The sequence below is a fragment of the Meriones unguiculatus genome, chromosome 9, assembly GCF_030254825.1.
Source record: "Meriones unguiculatus strain TT.TT164.6M chromosome 9, Bangor_MerUng_6.1, whole genome shotgun sequence".
Classification (NCBI taxonomy): Eukaryota; Metazoa; Chordata; class Mammalia; order Rodentia; family Muridae; genus Meriones; species Meriones unguiculatus.
In genome coordinates this window covers 58535017-58558941 of record NC_083357.1, presented here as the reverse complement: position 1 = coordinate 58558941, position 23925 = coordinate 58535017, and the positions used below count along the sequence as shown (strand labels likewise).

The 23925-nt window shown below is 42.5% G+C and overlaps 1 pseudogene; it reads right to left on the bottom strand.

The window, feature by feature from the left end:
- Positions 1-11719: 11719 nt before the first annotated feature.
- Positions 11720-22822, bottom strand: LOC110539445 (olfactory receptor 11G2-like; annotated as a pseudogene).
- Between the last annotated feature and the right edge of the window lie 1103 nt (positions 22823-23925).

Genomic DNA, 23925 nt, shown 5'->3' with positions numbered 1-23925 from the left:
ACTGAAAATATTTGCTGTTGGATTTTAAAAATGATGTGTGTGTTTGTGTCTTTCTCTGTGTATATGTGTATCTGTGTGTTGCATGTGTTTGGTATGTGTGCATATGTGTTTGTGTGCATGTGAGATTGAGTGTTGTAGGCAGAAGATGACATCAGGTGTTAGTCTTTACCTTCTACCTTGAGCCAGGGTTTCTTAGGATTATTTTTCACTGTGTATAGGGACAGGTGTGTGCATGCCATTCTTGCATGTGGAGTTTGAGGAAAACTTTTTGGAGTCATTTCTTTGCTTCCATCTTGACATGGATTCCAAGAAACAACTTTAGGTTGTCACACCTCGTGGCAATCACTGTTACCAACTGAGCCATCTAATTGGCTCCTCATTGTTGTTTTTGCCACTGTGTATGACTGAATACCTGGCCTGGCATTTCTATTAATTATCTTGTCTCTATGTCCCAGCTCACCAAGGGAACACAGGATTAGAGACACATGGCTTTACATGGGTTATGGCAATTCACATGTAGGTTTCATGCTTGTTAGAAAAGCACTTTACCCAGTGAGCTAGTTTTCCAGAATGGTTCTAATTCTTCTACTTATCCTTCTCTTTCTTCTTCTCCTTCTCTTTCACCTGATCCTGCTCCTCCTCTTCCTTCTGATTCTGATTCTTCTTCTTTCGCTTCTTCTGCTTCTTTTCCTGCTCCTGCTCCTGCTCCTGCTCCTACACCTGTTACTTCTCCTTCTGATCTTATTCTGCTTCTGCTTCAGCTTTTTCTTCTGCTTCTACTTCTGCTAGTTCTGCTTTCTTCTCTTTCCCTTCTTCTTTCCTTTTTCTTTTCTTCTTCCTCTTCTTCTTCCTCATTACTTATAGTATCATTTCTTTAATTTTTATTTTAATATTAATTTTTATTTGTTTTTCCAAGACAGGATTACTTTGTAGTCCTGGCTGAACTAGAATTAATTATATAGACCAGACTAGCCTTGAATGCAGAAATACACCTGCTTCTGCCTCCTAATTACTGGATTAATATCTTGTCCAACCACTCCCCAATTCTTCTTCTTCTTCTTATTATTATTATTATTATTATACTCTTATTCTTATTTGTACTTTTGAGACAGGGTTTTTCTATGTAGCCCTGTATGCCCTGAAAATCACTTCGTAGACCAGGATGGCCTGCATCTCACTGGGATCTCTCTGTCTTGCCTCCCTGTTTTGGGATAAAGGTGTGTAAGATGGTGACCCAGGTATTTTTATATATAATATATTTGTAAGATTTATTTATTTTTATGTTCACTGGCAAGGTCTTGTCATATGTCTTCCCAAATGTATTTTAAGTCAATATAGGATGGTTAAGAAATCAAGTCACCTTAGAGCTGACCTTCTTCTAGAATGTAGCTGATGGGGCTGGTGAGATTTCTCATCTTAGAAAACTATCTTAGAGGCTGGACAATGGTTCAACTTTGGGTGGACTTGTGACTAGCTGTATGTCAGGAGCACCTGTTGTCAAGCCAGGTGACCCGAGAGACAGGAGAGAATCAAACCCTGCAAGTAATCTGACTTTGCACTGAAGCCTTGGCAAGTGCATGTCCACATGTGTGCGTGTGTGCACACACACAGACATAAACACATACAGAAATAATTATGTGAAAGAAATTAAATATTATGCTCTGACAAAAATTGAGTTGTTCATTCCAAAATGGCAGGAGAAATCAGGTAGGCTCCAGCCTTCAGGTAACAAGATAAGTGAACTTGTAGTTGACACTGCCCTAAACACATAAGATTTTCTTTTCTGGCACAAGGTCCATGCAGGGTCATGGTTCAGTGACTCAGCTGTAGGTGCACATGCCAAACTTTTACACTCCCAGGGTTCCATCTCCAGCACAAAATGCAAAATTTAAAGGAAACATCCAGTGGACAATAGGAAACTCATACATTAGCTGACCAGCACTGTCGAACATTCTTGAGGGAGGTGCCTCCTCATTCATTTTGGGATAATGTAGCCACTTGAGTGCCAGGCTTTCCAGCCAGAGAAAAAGAGAGGAGAACCTGACCTTTAAGAGAGTTCCCCACAGGGACTTGTCATTTCTGTTTACATCTTTTCAGCCCCTCCTTATGTAGCCAGAACATATCTGAGGAGGCTGGACAATGGTTCAACTTTGGGTGGACTTGTGACTATCTGTATGTCGGGAGCCCTGCTGGTAGCAAAGTGACAATATGACAGAAGACGAGAAACAGGCATATCTCAGTCTATGGTGTCTGAGGATCTTTCTTCTCCTGGGTAGGACAAAGGTCAGAATATGCCCCATAGACCTGTCAGAATGGAAGGTGGCTGGGCATGGTGAGACAAAAGATCACTCCTGAAAACAAAGACAAGGCAGACCTCAAATGCTTCTTCACAAGTGCCTTTGGCTTTCTCACAAATGTGAGGCCTGAGGACAGTGTGTGTAAGTGTGTGTCAGCGTGTATGTGTGTTAGTGATATTTAAATCAGATCACATTCACTTAGTAATAGCAAGCCACCTCCGGTGGTTTGAATAAGTATGGCCCTCATTGACTCATGTGTTCGAATGTTTGGCTATACGGAAGGGCACTATTAGAGGTGTGCCCTTGTTGGAGTAGGTGTGGCCTTGTTGAAGGAAGTTCAACATTGTGCAGGCAGCCTTTGAGAATATTTATGTTCTCCTAAGCCTTATGTTACACAGTACCCTTCTGCTGCCTGTGGATCAAGACAGAACTTTCAGCTCCTTTTTAGCACAATGTTTGCCTGGATATTGTAAAAACCTTGATAAGAAAAAAAAAAAGTCTTCATCAAAGCAGTATAAGGAGTAGCCACAGTGCTTGTAGCCTGAAACACAGAAGAGGTGGAGGGCATACATGTTCAAGCCTGGGACGTTTGATAGACAGTTGAAGCTGCCCTTTTGCCATGGATGAGCTCAGAGTATAGGGAGCAAGTGTTTCTTCCAGGTGACTGTTTTATAATTTATGGAATGGATGTGACTTCTGACCCTGGAGGTGAGTCAGAGATTTAAGATGTGGAGGAAGTAATCCTGTGGGTCCCCAGACAGTTGATGGCAAACCAGGCATTTAAAATCTCAGCAGCCAGAGAAACAGGGAAAATCTTTGGTTTCTATCTGCCATATATCACCATCTCTTTCTGAGCTCACACTAACAAGAAAAGGACCACATTGACACTCTGGACAGTGCGTAGAGATTAGGTGCAGACCACACTACCGAGTTATGACACTATTGAGTGGGTCTCGTTGTCCGTCTTAGTAGCTTGAAGGAATCTGGGGCTGGCTGTGCTTTGGATGGCTTGCTCAATGCTACCACATGGGCAGATTAATCTAGCTGCTTCTACTGGTGCTAGTGCAAGTAGATGATAGATTTATATTAACCTTTCCTAGGCAAAACTTTCCTGATTGACAATGTAAGCTGAGGCCCCTCTTTCTCTCTCCCAGATAGCTAAAAATTCTGAGTCTTTAAAGCAGAAAGCAAGCCATTCTCAAGACCGGTTTGGGGGCAGGCAAATTTCCACCTGAATGCACTCATCTAGCCTGCGTGTAATTGCTGTAGAAGATGGATAGAGTTCCAGACATGGGTTGTAACTCAGTGGTGGAATGGTTGCCTAACATGCACTGTCCCCTAAATTCAATCCTAACTCTAGGGGATACAGGGTTTTAAAAGTTTAAAACACAAATCTATCCATGGCTGTAGCTGTCAACAAAAGGGGAGGTTCCATTGCCACTTTTAAGTCCTCAAAACTTCAGATTCTCCACTGGCTCCTTGATGGTCTCTAGTAGTTGACATGTATTTTCACTAAGGTGAGCTTTCTGTCTTGGTGTGGAAAGAATCTGTTCATTACCAATACAGTACAGATTCATATATAGAGAATATAAATACAGATACATAGTTTATAAAACACTTGACTTAGATGACTGTCTGGAGAGTTGGCTCAGCATGTTAAAGTACTTGCTGTAAGCATACAGAACTGAATTTCTTCCCTGAGACCCACAAGTTGGGACAAACCTTCCAAGAACTGTTCTGTGATCTTCATGTGTGTGTGCATGTGCACCTATGAAAATAACATAACATTTAAATGTGACTTTGAAAACTAATGTCTAGCAGTCATGCAGACTTTTGTGCTTTACTGGTAAACAATGAAATGCTGAGCCATTTAATCTATGCCCTGAAATGTGATAGTGTGGCTGTACTCATTGAGGCCATGGTGTACATCACCATGGAGAACAGCAAGAGGTCCGTGTACTGCACACTGCAGTCCACAAGTGAGGCAAATTCTCCTCTCATGGAGTAGCTATCAGGAGTAGGACCTGTGATAGGGGTCGCTATTGAGAGCAAGGAGCACACTTCTTCATGAGCATTTTGTTAAATGATTGGCCAGGTGTCTGCCTCTGCTCTCACACCCCAACTAAGCCCATTAAGTTTCTCTGTGTTCTCTCATCAATGTGATTGTAAATAGTTTCAGTTCCCTGAGCTGCATTTCTCCATGACCCAGACAGCACACAAGCACTCCTAGGTTAACTGAAATGCTAGTGGTCACTGATGTCAACACATTCATGAACATTGTGTCTTCAGGTCTTATAGACACTGACACCCACCAGGAGCCTCCTGATGTGTCCTGGCAAAATAGTTCAAAGTCAATTCTTAAATTTGGCTTTTTTGACTGAAGTTATTGTTTGCACCTGAAGGAATAAGACTCACACAATAGCTGCATCTAGAGCTCTTCTTATCCTTAAACACATGTCAGATGTTGAACTGTGTATTGCATGTTCTCTGCTCTACTAGAGAGAACACGATTTTCTCTGACATTGCTGGACATCATTTTGTCAAAGTAAAGTAAGTAACATAGTCAACAGCATCTGAGCGATATCCACATTATTCATAATGAGCTACTGATGGATCACATCGTTTTATACATAGGCATAATATACCCATGCTACCAGCTCACCTGAAAAAGAACATGAAACTAGCTCAGTTTTCCTGCTCAGGAGGCACATTGGACCCAAGCATCATGTAAGATAGAGCCCAGCATGCAGGAACAGCATGTCCTGAGTTGCATGCCTGAGTAAAATAGCACTGACAGGCTCAGGCACCAAACAGGAACCTGAATTTCCTTAGGAATAGAGATAAAAACTACTTCCTAACTAGCTGGGGGAGCATGTTACAGAAGACTTCAGAGAGGGTTCTGATCATCCCTGCAGCAGAGGCATCTGCCTGGAATTCTTTAACCTATTCTATGCTAGGCAGTCACTCTGCAACTGAGTTATGTCTGACATATAGTCCTACCCACACCTGGTGACCTTTTTTCCTTTCCTCAGACAGCATCTCACTATGTAATTCACAGAATTCCTGTAACCAATTGGGCTTTAGTATCTTTGATGGAGAGAGCACCACACTGAACCTGAAGACTTTTTCTCTTGGTGCCTCCACGGTTTCAGTTTCCTCTGCCAACAGTTCAGCACACTGTTGCCAGCACCCTGATGGCTGCATTGTCCATCTGCTTAGGCATCTGGAGGCACCTTTCAAAGGCCAGGCACATGGCTTCTCTGACTATAACTCCTAACAAACATCCCACATTGTTAACCAGCACTGCAGGCTCTTCCTGGATGTACATTCAAGCACATGTACATGTAAGGCAGGAGACCATTCCTCTGCCATATTCATCCTGTTGTGAAATCTCACTACTGTTCAATTTCTTATATTGATGAAAAGGAGGTTTTGAAGAAGAATGAGACATTCCTAAGCATGGTCGGAAAGTAAACACCCAGTTCCTCACATGGCAAAAGCTAACATGTTTAATCAAGGGTAGAGCTATCTCTGGCTTTGAAAGAAGGTGGTGGTCAATGGCAATGTCCTAAGACAGTCTGCTGGAAAGGGGCCCTCAGGTAATGGTAAGAACAAGGTGAACATCAACATGGTTCTCTGTGACATCAACAGTCTGTTTTCTCTACATTCTATTGTATCCTGGAGAGCTCTTGGCAACACGGTGATGTCACTAGTGTTGTGGCAACACCAACTGCTCTTAGAGCATACATTCAGTGGCTATAGGTTTCGTCAACAGACATGTGGGCAAGACTAAGAAGTGTCTTTTGGAAAGAGAATGTGGACAGTAGAGAAAACAAAGAGGAGAAGAAGGCATCTGACATTCCATCTCATTTAAAATATCAAGAAAGAAGTTGTCCTGGGGAAGGCACAGTGAGTCCTGGGCAGAGAAGGTGGGCTTGAGGTGGGAGCTACAATAATGGGGACCCTCTAGGAAGCAAATGGACATTTCTGCTTAACATAGGTCATGAATGTTAAGGATTCCAGAACATTACTTTGTCTGTCCCCAAAGGCTGGAGCTGGCAAGGCCAAAGTTGTTTCATGAGAAGTTCTTAGCTTTCCTCTTATTGGACATTTATGGTTTAACATGATGACAAAAGGAAGCCATCAGGGGTCAAGGAGGGTTAACATTTGCCAATTTAGGGCAAGTCAACACTGCACTTCACTCTCACAGTTTTTTGGGGGGCTGTGGCTATCCAACTGTAGTTACAGGGACAGAAATGTGTTCCTGGCTATGACCTTATGTACTCATGACTCCTGAGACCATTTCTCCCGGAGAGGACAGCAGCACCCTTAGCTTTCTGATGCAGTAGTTGTGGGTGTCAGGCATTTCTCTAGGACAGGCAAAGTGTCAGAGGCAGTGGACCAGACAGAGACTGAATTTTTACTGCCAACTCTGTTGTGTTTTTGTGTGTCTCTGGGCAGAATTGTTCAGTCTATTGACCGTGTTCTGTCACCGCATGACTGTCTAATCCACAGGCACGATCATAGATTGACAGGTCAGGATCTCTGTGTGTGTGTAAAGCACTTGAGTGCTTGTGGACTCTGCCATTATTCTCCTGAGTTCTGAAACCACAGGCTTGAGGGCTCAGAAGCCAAGCTGCATTTTGTGGGTTCTTGAAGAAGCCTGAAGAACCCTCCTCTGTAGTAACCTGAAGCACATGTAGGGAAGCAGCAGAAATACCTGGCTGCTTAGATACCCACTTCTTAACAGAGCGATGGCAGATGTGAGATACAGAGAGCAGGCATCTCAGCCTTAGGCCACAATCTTAAAATCTTGTCACTGGGTTCTAGGCATGCTCTATTTTTCTCCATCCTCTGTTTCATCTCACTATGCAAGTTCGCTTTTTTCTCCCTACAAGGGCCAGTGAGGAGACACCATCCCCCACAGAGTTCTCCTCCAAGAAGCAGTTGAAGAAGGAAATGGAGAAAAATGAGCTGAGAGATTGCCTGATCCTCATCACAGAAGGATCCTTGGATAATCAATATCCATTTTTTTCAATCCCCATGATGTCACTCTTGGTTATCCAAAGTCACTCTCATCTAATCCTTTTAAGGAGATCTCCAGGGTGTATGTCCCTAAAGGCTGCTCAGAGGAGAGGCAGGATATTAAGCTTTGGCAGCAGTGATATCTGGAAAAAACACATATGCTTCTTTCAAATGAAACCCTGAGCCTGTGCTCCAAGTCACACAACACAGGGATTAAAGCAGTGCAGAGTGAGTTCCCAGCATGCATTTGAAAAGTGCTTGATAGATGATGGCTTGTGTGTGACACTAGCTATTGTGAGTTGGGCATGAAATTTTTACTTGCCTGACAGGAGATTTAATGCTGGAAGCTCCTGGTAGCAGCTGGAGAGACTTGATCCCTCTTGGTCTGTCTCAGCACAAGACAGGAAGTCCTGGAGCTCAACCCTGTTCATCTCTCTCCTGTGTCTTATACTATTGAGACAGTTCATGAGATGCATTTTTCCATATTTTTTAACTTTTATTAATTACACTTTATTCACTTTGTATCCCCCCATAAACCCCTCCCTTCTCCCCTCCTAATCCCACCTTCCCCCCTTCTTCAGGCATGCCCCTCCCCAAGTCCACTGATAGGAGAGGTCCCCCTCTCCTTCCTTCTGATCTTAGTCTATCAGATCTCATCAGGGGTGGTTGCATTCTCCTCTACTGTGGCGTGGTAAGGCTGCTCCCCCCTCAGGGGGAGGTGATCAAAGTGCAGGCCAATCAGTTTATGTCAGAGGCAGTCCCTGTTCCCATTACTATGGAACCCACTTGGACACTGAACTGCCATGGGCTACATCTGTGCAGGGGTTCTAGGTTATCTCCATGCATGGTACTTGGTTGGTGTATGAGTCTCTGGAAAGACCCCTGTGTTCAAATTTTCTGGTTCTGTTGCTCTCCTTGTGGAGCTCCTGTCCTCTCCAGATCTTACTATTTTCTACTTCTTTCATAAGATTCCATGCACTCTGTCCAACAGTTGGCCAGAGACGCAATTTTTAAGCATCCCATTGTGCACTGAGTTTTGGGTGTGCCACTTTAAGCTATTCTTAACCTAAGTGGTCAGATCTGAGTCACAATAGAATCCCTTGGGCAGTTTTTAAATCTGTCCTAGGCTGGGTCTCATCTCCAGAAACATGTCCAACTCTAGAAATAGTCTCCAAGAATCAAGAATTAATGTTCTGCAAACAGGAGAAATGAAATCCCAGGTTTTTCATGGGCCAAGAGTTGTGGAATGCCTCTTTGAGACTATAATGGGGTAGACAGCCCCTCCAAGCTGGCACAGTGAGCTCATGCAGCCAGGGCACCTTTCACCTGCACACCTTTAGCCTCTGTTGGCCTGGGGCCAGGATAACAAGTTGTATAAGTAGCAGAATGAAGCAATCTAGAGGGTCCAGAATGTGGTATCTTCTGCCCTTGGGTAGTTTAGGTCATAGCCTGAGTTCACCAAGTCTGCAAAATCTTTGAGGCCTGCAATTATGGGGTTCTTTGATTTTGAGGCCAGGCCCTATCACAGGTCAAATTCTTTCGATGAGAGACTCAAGACTCAGTACAATCAGGTGATATTGGACTTGTAGACTTTGGAGCATGAGTAAACCGAAGCCTCACAGAACCTCAAGGAGGTTGACAAAGAGACTGGCTTCTATTGATAAGTGCCTGTCAAGGCTCCCAACTGTTGTGGGATGGGTGTCTCTGCTTGCCTTTATTCTGAAATGGAGTGTCCCCAGCTCTGGTACTATCCCTTCTGCCTCTTAACTGTCAGCATACCTGTTCCTTTTGAACTCAGTTTTGCTAAGTATGAAAGAGGCTGTTAGCCTCAGACAGGATTTTCATTGGAGCCTCAGGAACCTCTACATAGAAATCAATTCACAGCATGACAGGCAACCCTCATTAGACAGGGTTTTACAGAGCTGGTTGTTATGGAACAGGTTGATAGAATGTGCTATTCTTAGTTCTCCTTTCCAACCTTGAGGGCATATGTCACCTATTTTTTTGATGTTACCCCTTTACCTGGGACAGTAAAGTACACATGGAAACTCCTCTCTCTTTTTGAGGGACAGGGAATCCTATTAGTGTTAGTGATTTTAGTAGATGTTATTGTTTCATGAATTAGCTGTTTTCTGTTTATTGTTTTCTTAGTGCAGCAGACATGGTTGTATAGGGCTCTTTCCTAGGTTCTCATGGAAACCTTGAGCCTTGTGGTGAAGGTAAGCATGGCAAGAGCAGGCTGACAGGGGGAGCAGGAGGAGGCTGGCAGAGGCTTACTCTTCAGAGGGTCTTTCCAGCAACCTCCACAGCAGGCTCCTGATGGAGCAGACTCAGGTGAAGGAGAAGGTGGACATGATGAAGCAGGACAATGAGACAGTGCAAGAGAATTGGGTCCTGCTAAAGCACCAGTTGGCAGAAATGCAGCAGATTTGTAAGGACCAAGAGGAGGAGACCAGCAACCTCCAGACAGAGTAATTGGACAAAGTCTGGAACCATTTGCCCACTGGACTCTTTGTCTAGTCATCCACACACCCGAATTTTCATCTGTCACCCTACTTACTAATCTATACTCGCAACCATCTGCCCACTTCATGAAATCTGGCTGTTCTTTTCTCTGTCATTGCACAAAGTATTCTGGGAAATTAGCCTCTTGTGAGAAAGTTGATTATTGGCAAGCATACCCTTCTCTTCTGCTTGAAGGTGCAGTCAAAAAGCAGAGTGGGGAATGAGATATCCCACAGTTTGGTGTTCTCTGGATAGCTCGGATACAATGTGCACAGATCATTGGTGCCTTCTGGGTCCTGTGACATCACAGGTGGGAATCAGCTTGCAAAAGGACAACCCTAGTACTAACGTCAAATGAGTTAGTGCTCTCATTGTCATCAATTCCGATGTCATGTGGCCTTCTCTATTCTTCCTCACTCCAATGTGGTCACTTCTGTTTGGCCAGCTCTTCATTCACACTGACAGATGCCTGAGCCAGAGTTTCCCAGGACTGTTTCCTTTGAGTTTCGCTAGAGTCTGTATAGGCTAGAGCCGACTGGCCAACAAGGGACATGTGAAGGACATTTGACAGACAGTTTGAGGAGGTCAGAAATCTTGAGACTTCAGAGGAAAAAAATTCACTAACCACCTCAACATAGTCTAGCCAAGCAGAGCAAGCTCATTATTGCTATTTTATTTCACAAATGATGATAGCAGAGTTCTGAGACCATTGAGAAAGAGCTTGTATGTTGTGTCAAAATACAATGCTCTTCTAGTATAAAATCTATGAGGTTTGTGGGCCATCATGCATGTGTACATTGCCCAAAGGAGGCCATTCGGTTTCATTTCTGTCAGTTTCTATTTTAAAACAGGTTTTCTTTTATTTAGTTTAATTTTTTTATTCTCATAATACTTTATTTTTTCATGTGTTCATAATATGTAACATCTGTGTCATAATTTGTGACTTAATTTGTGACATTTGTTTTTTAATATAATTTTTAATTTATTACAGTTTATTCACTTTGTATCCCAGCTGTAGCCTCCACTTTCATCCCCTCCTAATCCCTTCCTCCCTTTCTCCCTCATCTCCTCCAATGCCCCTTCCCCAGTCCATTAATAGGGGAGGACCTCCTTCCCTTCCATCTGACATAACCTATGAGGTCTCAGCAGGAATATATTTCATAGTCTTCCTCTGTGGCCTGGTAAGCCTGCCCCTCCACACCCCCAGCTCAGGGGGAGATGATCAAAGAGCAGGCCACTGAGTTCAAAAACAGGGTTTCTTATATCCCTTGAAGCTGGATGTTCTGGCTTGCCTGACTGTCCAGCCAGCTCTTGGGTCCTCTATCTGTGCTTGCTCTTGTAAGTCAGTGTGTGCATGCCAGTGTGCAGCTCTCCACTGAGAACACCATCTTGTGATGAACAGGAGCGGGAAAGACTGGAGAAACTCCTGAATTATGTGAGGAAGCAGACACAGCTGGACATCCAGGAAAGGGACTTAGCATTAAAGATGTGGCATCAATTTGAGGACCTCCAGATGAGTTAGGAGCCCAGGCTGGGAGGAGAAGGTGAAGCCATCTGGGTCCCTGTTTCTGGATTCTCTGTCTTTTATTGGCTTTTGCTCACCAGCAAGGTTAACAGCCCCTCCTGGGAAAGAACACCTCAAAGAAATGTGCGGATCCAATCATCATGAACTTCTGTCCAGAAAATAATATGATTTCCACATTGTGAGTCTGGGGCACTGTGACCCCCCACTGTGAGCTCTTTACTATATTCTTAGCAGGCTCTGCTTAATGGTACAAAATCTGCTGAGATCTGCCTCCCAAGTGATGGGAACTGAAGGTGTGCACACCACACCAGACTGAAATTATACTTTTATTTAGGAGCATCCCCTGTAGTGATCAGATTCCCACCCTTTAGCACTGATCTCTGCAGTGTTTACCCATTTGTGTGAGAAGGGTTCTCTGGAGAGAATAGGTTAAGGCATTTCCAGGATGAAGCCAGGCAGATGTCTCTGCTGCATTGATGATCAGAACCTTCACAGGAGTGTTCTGTAACACACTCTCATAGAGAGCCAGGATGCAGTCTGCCCGCTCTCGTCTTTAGGAAAACAGAGGTTTCAGTTTGGTGCAAGAGCCTGTGTAGGACAATTTTTGGCAGGCACACAACTCATAAAATGCTGCTCCAGCATGCCAGGCTCCAACATGCAAGATGCTTAGATACAAGGATCCTCCTGTGCAGGAGGAATGAGCTAGCCTCATGACCCTGTTCAGGTGCCCAGGTTGCAAAGCTCTGTTATTTCTATCTACATAATGATGTGATCCATCAGTGAGTCATCATGAATAACTTATATATTGATCATATTATTAGGGTAGGTATTTTTAAATAATGATGCCCCTGGACTATAGAGGGGGCAGAGGTGATCTAGGCTTTGGATCCAGGAGCAGCAGACTTGCCCACTTTTTCTGAGGATACTCCCCTATTCAGTTCCTGAAAACAAAAGGACTTATGTCCTGAGTGATGATGCAATGTTGCAAATAGACTTGCCCAAAAAGGTAGACTTGCTCTCCGAGTCTGAGAAGCCTGAGCTTGGTTCCGCCAGTCTGTGAGATGACTTGGGTCACTGTGTGGACAGAGTTCACCCAAGCCATAGAGGTGATTTGTGCCGTGTGAAATTGGTTTGAAGAGACAATATAGTCAACTTGGGAAGTAATCAACCACCACAAGTGCTAGAACAGTTCATAGATGGCACTGCAGTAAAATAAATACAAATGCAAGAGAAACCAGTCAGAATGAACCCTCCCTTTTTCCCTGGGGATCACCACTGCAACCCGTGCCGTGCCGTGTTCTTCCATCTGACCTCACCGACGCTCGTTCTGGGAGCGTTGTATCATCTGGTAGTAGTACTGGTGGAAAGCAGGAACTGTCCTGCCTCTTTACACCAGAGTATTTCTTTCTCGTTTTTTTTTTTTAATTTTATTTTTCTTTTTAGTTACATTTTGTTAACTCTGTGTCCCCGCTGTATTCCGCTCCCTCATTCCCTCCCTAACCCCACACTCCCTCCCTGGTCTCCTCCCTGCCCCTTTCCAAGTCCACTGATAGGGAAGGACCTCCTCCCCTTTCATTTGACCCTGTTTTATCAGGTATCTTCAGGGCTGGTTGTAGAGTCCTCCTCTGTGACCTAACAGGACTGGTCCTCCCCTGGGGGAGGTCAAAGAGCCTGCCCTTGAGATCCTGTTAGAAATAGTCCTTGTTCCCCTTACTTTGGAAAACTATTTGGTTACTGAGCTACCACGGGCCACATCCGAGCAGAAGTTCTAGGTTATATCCATAGATGGTCCTTGGTTGAGTGTCAGTCTCAGAAAAGACCCTGTGCCCGGATATATTTGGTCCTTGTAGAGCTCCTATCCTTTCCATATCATACTAACTCCCTTTCTTTCTTATGATTCCCTGCACTCTGCCGAAGGTTTGGTTATGAGTCTTAGTGTCTGCTTTGAAACACTGCTAGGTAGAGTCTTTCAAATGCCTTTTGCGGTAGATTCCTGTCATACCTTAAATGCACATCCCATTTGTCTTTCTAAATGAGGATTGATCATCTTCGCCCGTGTCCACTTTCTTGATTATCTTCTTTAGGTGTGTAGATTTCATTATGTTTATCATATCTTGTAGGTCTATATAAGCAAGTATATACCATGTTTGTCTTTCTCCTTCTGGGATACTTCACTCAGAATGATCTTTTCTAGATCCCACCACTTGCCTGCAAATTTCATGATTTCCTCCTTTTTGATTGCTGAGTAGTATTCCATTTACACCAGATTATTTCAATTGGCCCTTTACCTCGGCCTCCTTTCAGAGTAGAGACCACATTGATGTCTTCTATGTTTGGCATTCCACTTTCTAAGGCCTTTGACCTGGTAATGATTTCCATTGAGTTCTCCTTGGGGCCTCCAATGGAATACTTCCTGCTCTAATATCCAGTAAAACTTTAGTGATTATTTGGAGACCTTTAAATAAATCACCAATAGTGGTTTATGCAAGGAAACATTTGCTCTGGTTTTTCTGTTGTGAGTCAGGACAGGGCCCTTGGCTTTTAGGCAGAAATGGGGTGAAGAAGGAAGGAGTACTTACAGCCTCTTCTCCTGGACCTAGTTCTATGAAGCACCATCTCTGGCACAATTGTAATGGGGCTGTTTTGAAAAAGTTCAAGGTCAAGAGGCCTCTGGCTTGTGTACTTGTTGAATAGGTGGGTTCTGGAAAAAGTGGCCATCTGAGCCTGGCTTCTGGTCAGGATGAAGAATACTGTGGTAGGAACCTCAAATTTCCAGGCTGGGATTCTGTCAAAGACTGCTGGGCTGCAGGATCATGTCTCGATTTAAAGTGGGTCTTGAATCTACTTACCCACAGGTATTTTGTGTGTTTGTATGTTTGGTGTTATGTATGGAACCTGGTGCCTTCCATGTGCTCTATCACAGAGCCATGCCTCCAGCCTAACTGAATTCTTATTGTTTGTTTGGCTCTTCCATTTCAAAGGCTTCTGTTCTCTTTTTAATTTTTATGAATTATTATTCCATGTATGTGTACAAGTGGAGGTCACAAGGCAGCTTTGTGCAGTCCATTTTCCCCCTCTATGTTTATGTTAATTCTGGGGGTTGAACAGAGGTCTCCAGGTTGTGCAGGAATCCTTTACCTGCTGAGACATTTCATAAGGTCGTGACTTGTATGCCTATTTTTTAGTGTTTATTTTATTATTTTATGCATAGGGGTATTTTTTGGGGAGGTATGATTGTCCACCACATGTGTGCCTGGTGTCTGAGGAAGCTGGAAAGGGCATTGAATTCCCTAGAATTGAAGTTTTAGAAGCCATGAGCCTCCATTGGTTGCCCAGAAGTGAACACTGGTCCTTTCAAGAGCAGCCAGTACTGTGAACTACTGAGCCAATTCTCAAGCCCCCTTTGGGTTTTTGTTTGTGTTTCTTTCTTTATTTTTTTTTTCAAGACAGTGACTAAGAAAGTAGCTCTGGCTGTTCAAACTCACCGTGCAGACCATGCTGTCCTCAAATTCACAGAGATCTGACTGCCTCTGCTTTCAGAGTGCAAGGATCAAAGGCATAGACACATGCTCAACTTCTGAATAGGATTTTTTTAAATACAATTTTTAAAGTGCTTACTGTACACCATGATCTCTGCTAACATTGAGGACGAGCAATGCACAACAAATCGAACCTCACATAGTTTACATCTCTCTGGCTGTAAGCTAGACAGATAGCTAGCATATGAAACCCACCCAGCTTAGATGGAGGCTCCAGCATCAGAGTTAGAGGGCTAAAGATGGCTAGATTAGCTGCAGCCCACAATGACAAATGTCCTGGGTGGCTGTGCATAGTCACAACCATGGTCATATGGCTGAAGATAATTGCAGAAAGGGAGGAGAGAAAGGCATGTGGTGGTAATAGACCAAGGCTTGCTACTGAGCAGTGATGAGCAGTATGTGTTTTGCCAACACATGCAAACAGACTTCAACCGCTGGATGACTCCAGAACGGTGCTTGCAGAGTGCTGACTAGAACTCGAGACTTGGTTGCTCTGGTCTAGATCCATTTCAGCTGGACCCAGGGGCTTTATTGACAAACTTGGACATTCATGTCTGCCAGGTAATAGTTTAAAGATGGCTGAATAATACTTGAGAGAGCACCGAGTAGCTGAAAATTTTTGTTGATGTATTTTTACAATAGTGTGTCTGTGTGTGTGTTGCACATGTCTGATATGTGTGCATGTGTTTGGGTGAGTGTGATCCTGGGTGTTGTGGGCAGAAGATGACATCAGGTGTTAGTCTTTACCTTCTACCTTGAGCCAGGGTTTCTTAGGATTCCTTTATCCTGTGTATAGGGTCAGGTGTGTGCATGCCATTCTTGCATGTGGAGTTCAGAGGAAAACTTTTTGGAGTGATTTCTTCTTTGCTTCCATCTTAATATGAATTCCAAGAAACAACCTTAGGTAGTCACACCTCATGGCAATCACTGTCACCAACTGAGCCATTTAATTGGTTCCTCATTGTTGTTTTTGCCACTGTGTACTGTGTACGCCTGGATAACTGGCACTGGCATTTCTGTTGATTGTCTTGTCTCTATGTCCCAGCTCACCAAGGGAACCTTGGATGAGATATACAAAAGCTACATGACTTTACACGGGTTATGGTGAGTCACACGTAGGTTTCAAGCTGGTTAGGAAAGCGCTTTACCAGTGAGCCGGTTTCCCAGCCAGTTTCTTCTATATGTTCTTCCTCCCTTTATTGTTTTCCGTCTTCTTCTCCCTCTCCCCCTGCTCCGGCTGCTGCTCCTGCTCCTCTTTCTGCTTCTTTTGCTTCTATTTCTGCTGCTTCTGCTTCTGTCCCTTCTCCTGCGCCTGTACCTGATCCTTCTCCTTCTGCTTCTGCTTTTTCTTCTGTTTCTTCCACTTCTTCTACTTCTTCTGATTTGGATTCTGCTTCTTCCTCTTCTTCTTTTCTTTATCCACTTCTTCCTCATTATTATTACTATAATTTCTTTCAATTTTTAATTTTAAAGTTAAATTTAATTTTTTTTGTTTTTTCAAGACAGGGTTTCTGTGTGTAGTTCTAGCTGTCCTAGACTTAACTTCGTAAACCAGGCTGGCCTTCAACTCAGAGGTCCCCCTGCTTCTCATTCCTGAGTATTAGATGAAAGTCCTGTGCCATCACTCCCCAGCTCTTATTCTTGGCATTGTAGCCCTAGATTGCCTGAAAATCATTCTGTAGACCAGGATGGGCTGCCTCTCACAGGAATCTGCCTTCCAGTGTTGGGATAAAGGTTTATAAGATGATGACACGAGTATTTTTTATACATAATATATTTTAAGATTTATTTAAGTGCGCTGCCATGTGGAAGGGCTTGGCAACTATATCATAAGTCAATACAGGATGATAAAGATATCAAGCCACCTTGGAATTGACCTCCTTCTAGAAGGTAGTTGAAGGGGCTGGTAAAATTTCTCATTTTGGAAAAGTTTGTGTTGTCAGGACAGATGACCAGAGAGAAAGGAGAGAATAAAATCCTACAAGTAGTCCTCTGACTTTGCATTGGAACCATGGCATGTGTGTGTCCACGTATGTATGCATGTGCACACACAGACAGGTATAAACTCATACAGAAAAATTATGTAAAATAAATTAGAAAGAAATTGAATATTCTGCTGTGACAAAAATTGAGTTTTTCCTTCTAGAGGTGGCTGGAGAAAGCAGGTAGTCTCCAGCCTTCAGGTAACAAGATAAGTGAACTTGTGGTTGACACTGCCCTAAACACATAAGATTTTCTTTTCTGACACAAGGTCCATGCCAGGTCATGGGTCAGTGACTCAGCAGTAGTGCACATGCCAAGCATGCAAAAGACTTTTGGCTCTGTCTCCAGCAAAAAACTGAAAACTAAAACAAAACATCCAGTGGACAATTGGAAGCTCATACAGTAGCTGACCAGCACTGCCCAACCTTCATGAGGTAGGTGCCTCCTTATTCATTGCAGCCTAATGTAGCCAAGCCTTCCAGCCAGAGCAAAAGAGAGGAGAACCTGACCTTTAACAAAGTTACTTACAGAACTTGATGCCTCTGATTACACCCCTTTAGCCAATCCCTATGTAGCCATACAAGAACTGAGGAGGCTGGACAATGTTTCGACTTTGGGAGCCCTGCTGCTAGCAAAAAGACAATGTGACAGAGGTAACAAAAATGGAACATCTCAGCCTATGATGTCTGAGGATCTTTCTCCTTGGTATGAGAAAGGTCAGAATATGCCCCTAGATCTTACCGAATGGAATATAGCAATGGAGTGGCTACAGTGAGTCTAAGGATCACTCCAGAAAACAAAGATTAGACAGACCTCAAATGCTTCTGCACAAGAGCGTTTGACTTTCTCACAAATGTGAGGCCTGAGGGAATTGTGTGTATGTGTGTGTGTGTATTTGTGTAAGTGATATTCAAATAAGATCACATTCATTTAGCAATAGCAAGTCATCTCTGATGGTTTTAATAGTTATGGTCCTCATAGACTCCTGTGTTTGAATGTTTGGCTATAGGAAGAGTACTATTGGAGGCGTGTCCTTGTTGGAGTAGGTGTGGTCTTGTTGAAGGAAGTTCATCACTGACGAGGCAGTCTTTGAGAATATATATGTTCTCCTAAACATTGTGTTATGCACAGTCCCCTTCTGCTGCCTGTGGATCAAGACACAGAACTCTCAGCAACTTTCTTAGCACCATGTCTGCCTGGATACTGTCAAAACCTCAATAAGGAAAAAAATAAACACACACACACACACACACACACACACACAGGCAAACACATTCATTGAAGCAGTGTAGGGTAGGAACAAAAAGGCAGCCATAGTGCTTGGAGCATGAAGCAGAGGTGAAGAGCATGAGTGTGCAAACCAGGGAAATGAGAGGGACAGTTGAAACTTTCTTTTTGCCATGACCTATCTCAGAGTGTATGGAGGAATTGTTTCTTCCAGGTGACTGTTTTATAATTTATGGAATGGATCTGACATCTGAGACTGGAGGTGAGTCAGAGAGTTAAGGTGTGGAGAACATAATCCTGTGGGTCTCTAGACAGTTGCTGGCAAACCTGGACTTTTAAAAGCTCAAAAGCCAGAGAACCAGGGTACAGCCTTTGGTTACTATCTGCCATAGGTCACCATCTCCTTCTGAGTTCAAACTAACAGGAAAAGGGGCATGTGTTGACCCTCTGGACATTAGGTGAGACTATGTTCAGGCCACACTACCAAGTTATGACACTTATTGAGTGGCTCTCGTGTCCATTTTAGTAGCTTGAAGGAGTCTGGGGCAGCTCTGCTTTGGATGGTTTGCTAAATGCTACCAAATGAGTAGTTTAATATGACTGCTTCTACTGGTGCTAGTGCAGGTAGACAATAGTTTTATATCAGACTTCCCTAGGAAACACTGTCCTTATTGGACAGTGTGAACTGAGGCCATCCTATTCTCCCTTGGGGGTGGGGAGAAGTCAGTGAGCCCACGACTGAGTTCATTTCACAGACAGTTATATCCATGCATGGTCCCTGGTTGGAGAATCAGTCTCAGACAAGCCCCTGTGCCCGGATATATTTGATCCTTGTGGAGCTCCTGTTCTCTCCAGGTCTTACTAACTCTGTCTTCTTTCATAAGATTCCCTGCACTCTGCCCAAAGTTTGGTTATGAGTCTCAGCATCTGCTTTGATACACTGCTATGTAGTGTCTTTCAGAGGCCTTCTATGGTAGGCTCCTATCCTGCTTATCTTAAGTCCAACGTCCATCCTATTTGTTTTGATCTTCTTACTCTGGGTCCTCCTTGTTTAGCTTCTTTAGGTGTACAGATTTTAGTATGTTTATGCTATCTTATCTTATATGTCTAGTATCCACTTATAAGTGAGTATATACCATGTGTCTTTCTGCTTCTGGAATACCTCACTCAGGATGATCTTTTCTAGATCCCACCATTTGCCTGCAAATTTCATGATTTCCTTGTTTTTAATTGCTGAGTAGTATTTCATTTTGTAAAAGTACCACAATTTCTGTAACCATTCCTCCATTGAGGGACATCTGGGTTGTTTCCAGGTTCTGGCTATTACGAATAAAACTGCTACAAACATGGTTGAGCAAATGTCCTTGTTGTTTACTTGAGCCTCTTTTGGATATATGCCTATAAGTGGTATAGCTGGATCTTGAGGAAGCACTATTCCTAATTGTGTGAGATAGCACCAGATTAATTTCCAAAGTGGTTGTACAAGTTTACATTCCCACCAGCAGGGGGAGGGTTTCCCTTTCTCCACACCCTCTCCAGCATGTGTTGTCACTTGAGTTTTGAAATAGCCATTCTGATAGCTGTGAGGTGAAATCTCAGGGTCTTTTGATATTCATCTCCCTGATGGCTAAGGACATTCGGCATTTCTTTAAGAGTTTTTCTGTCATTCTATATTCATCTACAGAGAGTTCTCTGTTTAGCTCCGTACCTCATTTTTAAACTGGATTACTTGATTTGTTGCTTTTTACCTTCTTTAGTTCTTTATATATGCTGGATATTAGCCCTCTGTCAGATATAGGGTTGGTGAAGATCCTTTCCCAGTCTATAGGCTGTCATTTTGTATTGTGGACAGTGTCTTTTGCTTTACAGAAGCTTTTCAGTTTCATGAGATTCCATTTATTGATTGTTGATCTTACAGCCTGTGCTGTTGGTATTCTGTTCAGGAAGTAGTCTTCTAGTGCCAATGAGTTCTAGGGTCTTCCCCACTTCTTTTTCCTTTTTTTCATACACCAATTAAATGTATCTGGCTTTAGTTCTTTGATCCACTTGGACTTTAGTTTTGCGCAGGGTGATAAATATGGATCTATTTTCATTTTTCTGCATGTAGACATCTAATTGGACTAGCACCATTTGTTGAAGATGCTGTCTTTTTTCATTGAATGGTTTTGGCTTCTTTGTCAAAAATCAGGTGTCCATAAGTATGTGGATTTATTTCAGGGTCTTCTATTCAATTCCATTGATCCACAATTCTGTTTCTATGCCAATACCATGCAGTTTTTGGTATTGTTGATCTGTAGTACAGCTTGAGATCAGGGATGGAGATACCTCCAGAAGATCTTTTACTGTAGAGGATTGTTTTAGCACTTCTGGGTTTCTTGTTATTACATATGAAGTTGAGAATTTTTCTTTCCAGGTCTCTAAAGAATTGTGTTGGTAATTTGAAGGGAATTGCATTGAATCTGAAGATTTGCTTTTGGTAAGATGGCCATTTTTATTATGTTAATTCTGCCAAGCCATGAGCATGGGAGATCTTTCCATCTTCTGATATCTTTTTCTAATTCTTTCTTCAGAGAATGGAAATTTTTTTCATACAAGTCTTTGACTTGCTTGTTTAGGTTCACACCAAGGTTCTTTATGCCATTTGTAGTTATTTTGAAGGGTGTTGTTTCCCTAATTTCTTTCTCAACCCTTTTGTCTTTTATATACAGAAGGGCTACTGATTTTTTTGAGTTAATTTTATATCTAGCCACTTTGCTGAAGGTTTTTATCTGCTGTAGGAGTTCCATGGTAGAATTTTGGAGGTCACTCAGGTATTCTATCATATCATCTGCAAATAGTGTTACTTTGACTTCCTTTGCAAACTGAATCCCCTTGATCTCCTTTAATTGTCTTATTGCTCTAGCAAGAACTTCACAACTATGTTGAAAAGATATGGAGAGAGTGGGCAGCCTTGCCTTGTCCTTGATGTCTGTGGGATTGATTTAAGTTTCTCTCCATTGAGTTTGATATTGGCTATAAGCTTGCTGTATATTGTTTACTATGTTTAGATATGTGCCTTTTATCCCTGATCTTTCCAATACTTTAAACATGAATGGATGTTGGATTTTGTCAAATGTTTTTTCAGCATCTGAGGAGATGATCATGTGGTTTTTCTCCTTCAGTTTGTTAATATGGTGGATCACATTGATGGATTTCCATATATTGAACCACCCTTGCATACCTGGGTGAAGCCTACTTGGTCATAGTGGATGAAATCTTTAATGTGTTCTTGTATTCGGTTTGCAAGTATTTCGTTGAGTATTTTTGCATCAATGTTCATACTGGAGATTGGCCTGAAATTCTCTTGCTTTTGGGACTTTGTGAGGTGTAGGTCCCAAGGTGACTGTGGCTTCATAGAATGAGTTTGGTAGTGTTGTTTCTGTTTCTATTTTGTGGAATAGTTTGAAGAGTATTGATGTTAACTCTTCTTTGAAGGTCTGGTAGAATTCTGAGCTGAAACATCTGGCCCCAGGAATCATCCAAAAGTGGAAGTGTGTTTGCATGTATTGGCAAAATGCATACTACTCATTAATCAACCAATTCCTACCTCATGCCTCTCTCTTTTCCCTTTCTGGCATTGTCTTCAGCACCATGACCATGACCAAGACTACGTACAGGACTACGTACAGGACAATCAGCATGGGTGTCATTATGGACTGCACCTAATATAGCCATCTTTAGCCCTGTAATCACAGTAAAATGTGAACCTGAAGTAGAGAATAATTTTTTTATTGGTCCAGCTTCTGAAGGGACTCTCAGCACAGCTCTCATAACTAGAGGGTAAGAGCCCATGATGAAGAAAAATGGAATAAATTAAAGCAGGGAACCTAAATTAGAACTAGTCAACTTTATTACAGAACCTCTTCCATAGGTGAGGGCCAACAGAGGGCCCAGGTCTCATGGGAAGTGGTCTATAATTCTGGACCCATGGAAGGACATCTGGGAGATGATGATGATGGTAACAGGGAACCAGAGGAAGCCAAGCACCCAGCAACTGATCACGAGGATGTTGCAAAGGTGCCCAGTCATGAGAGCAGGATAATATAGAGGCCTGCAGATGGCAAGGTAGTAGTCAAATGCCACATGACTGCCAGGTAAAAAGCATTCTGTAGAACCCAAGGAGAAGAAGAAATAGAACTGCTGGAAGCACCCAGAGAAGGAGATGACTTTGGTGCCAGAGAGGAAGTTGGCCAGCATGTTGGGGACTATAGAGGTGACATACCAGATCTTCAGGAAGGAGAAGTTGGCCAGCAGGAGGTACATGGGGGTGTGGAGTCTCTGATCCCAGTGCACAGCACAGATGATAGAAGCATTGCCCATGAGGGTGAGGAGGTAGACAGTGGAGAAGAGCACAAAGAGGAGAAGAAGAAGCCCAGGATGATAAAGCAAGTGATGGTGCTAGAGTTGATGGGCCTGCTGAGGGTTTCCAACTGTCTGTGACCTGAGAAAGCACCAGAAATTATCAAATTGATACACCCAATTGATGACTTAGATTTGTATTTACATTATTATAGACAGAAAACACATATGTTTTACTAGCTACATAAGAAATATATTGATCTGAATTAATTGTATTCTCCGATTCTTTGCTTCCCTACACTTTCCATGTTTGGTACAAGAAAACTATTGATCATAATTGATAAGTACTCCTCCTGCTTCTTTTCCTCCTCCTTGTTTCTCATCTTTCTCACACTCATTTTCTCTATTCTATTAAGTTAAACTCTATTGTAATTTTAAACATGTTTACATTTTTCTTCACGATACTACATATGTGTGTAATCAAGTATATGTGGGTATATTCACACAAAACGCACTTTCCTCTCATTTTCCAGAAGTGAAATCCTTGTATCTCTTGATGTAGAGTATCTTGTCATCTGTAATTATTGGCCATATTATATTCATGGTGGGTTTTAACAAATTGAAATCAGATTAAGTTAAGGAATACCCCATGCATATAGAATTCAGTTAGTTTCCCAACATACTTGGAATACATTTTAAGCCATGGATATTTGACATGATACACCTTAACATCACTGATCATCTTTCCTTTTCTCTATTCCTTTATCCTTTCTTCCCTTTTTTTTTTTTTGTTCATAGGTCAAACATGTACATCCCATATAAACATATAAAAACAAGTGTTATTGAACAGAAAACTAGACAACAGGGAGTAACACTGTCCCTGTCTGCTGAGCATTCATCATCCCACTGAGAGGTGTGTATTTTTGGACCACATACATCCTAGCCACATTTCAGTAGGAAGAGATCCTACCTTCATGCCTCTGTAATGTTTTCTGGTAGAGTTTGGCAAATACTTTATTAAGTAGTTTATGTTTTATATAATTTCTATCAGTTACATAGCTCTGGCATAGTAAGACCAAAATAGGATGTAGGCAGGCTTTACATGAATGCAAGTGGCCATGCTTCAGGAATACGTGAAGTCCGGTGAAGGTTGAATTTCATGTAGCATTCATGTGTTAGAAAGTTATGCTCTTTCATCCATTGTAAAACTCAATATATAAAAACAGTGTTCAGCTTGTAGTCATAGTAAAAGCTGGAGGTGCCCATATGTGTTTCATTGACTCCTGCTTTTATAGGGGAAAGAGACTGAGAACAAACACATTGGCTTAATATAAAAGAAAAAACATTGCCGCCACCACCAACATGAATAACAACTATTTTTCTCATTAGAAAAAGAGGGAGCTTCCAGAACTCAATAGCTAAAACTATTCTGTTCTTCTGTGAGACAACAGACATTCTGTTCCAACCTTAAGTGAAATCATAAAAA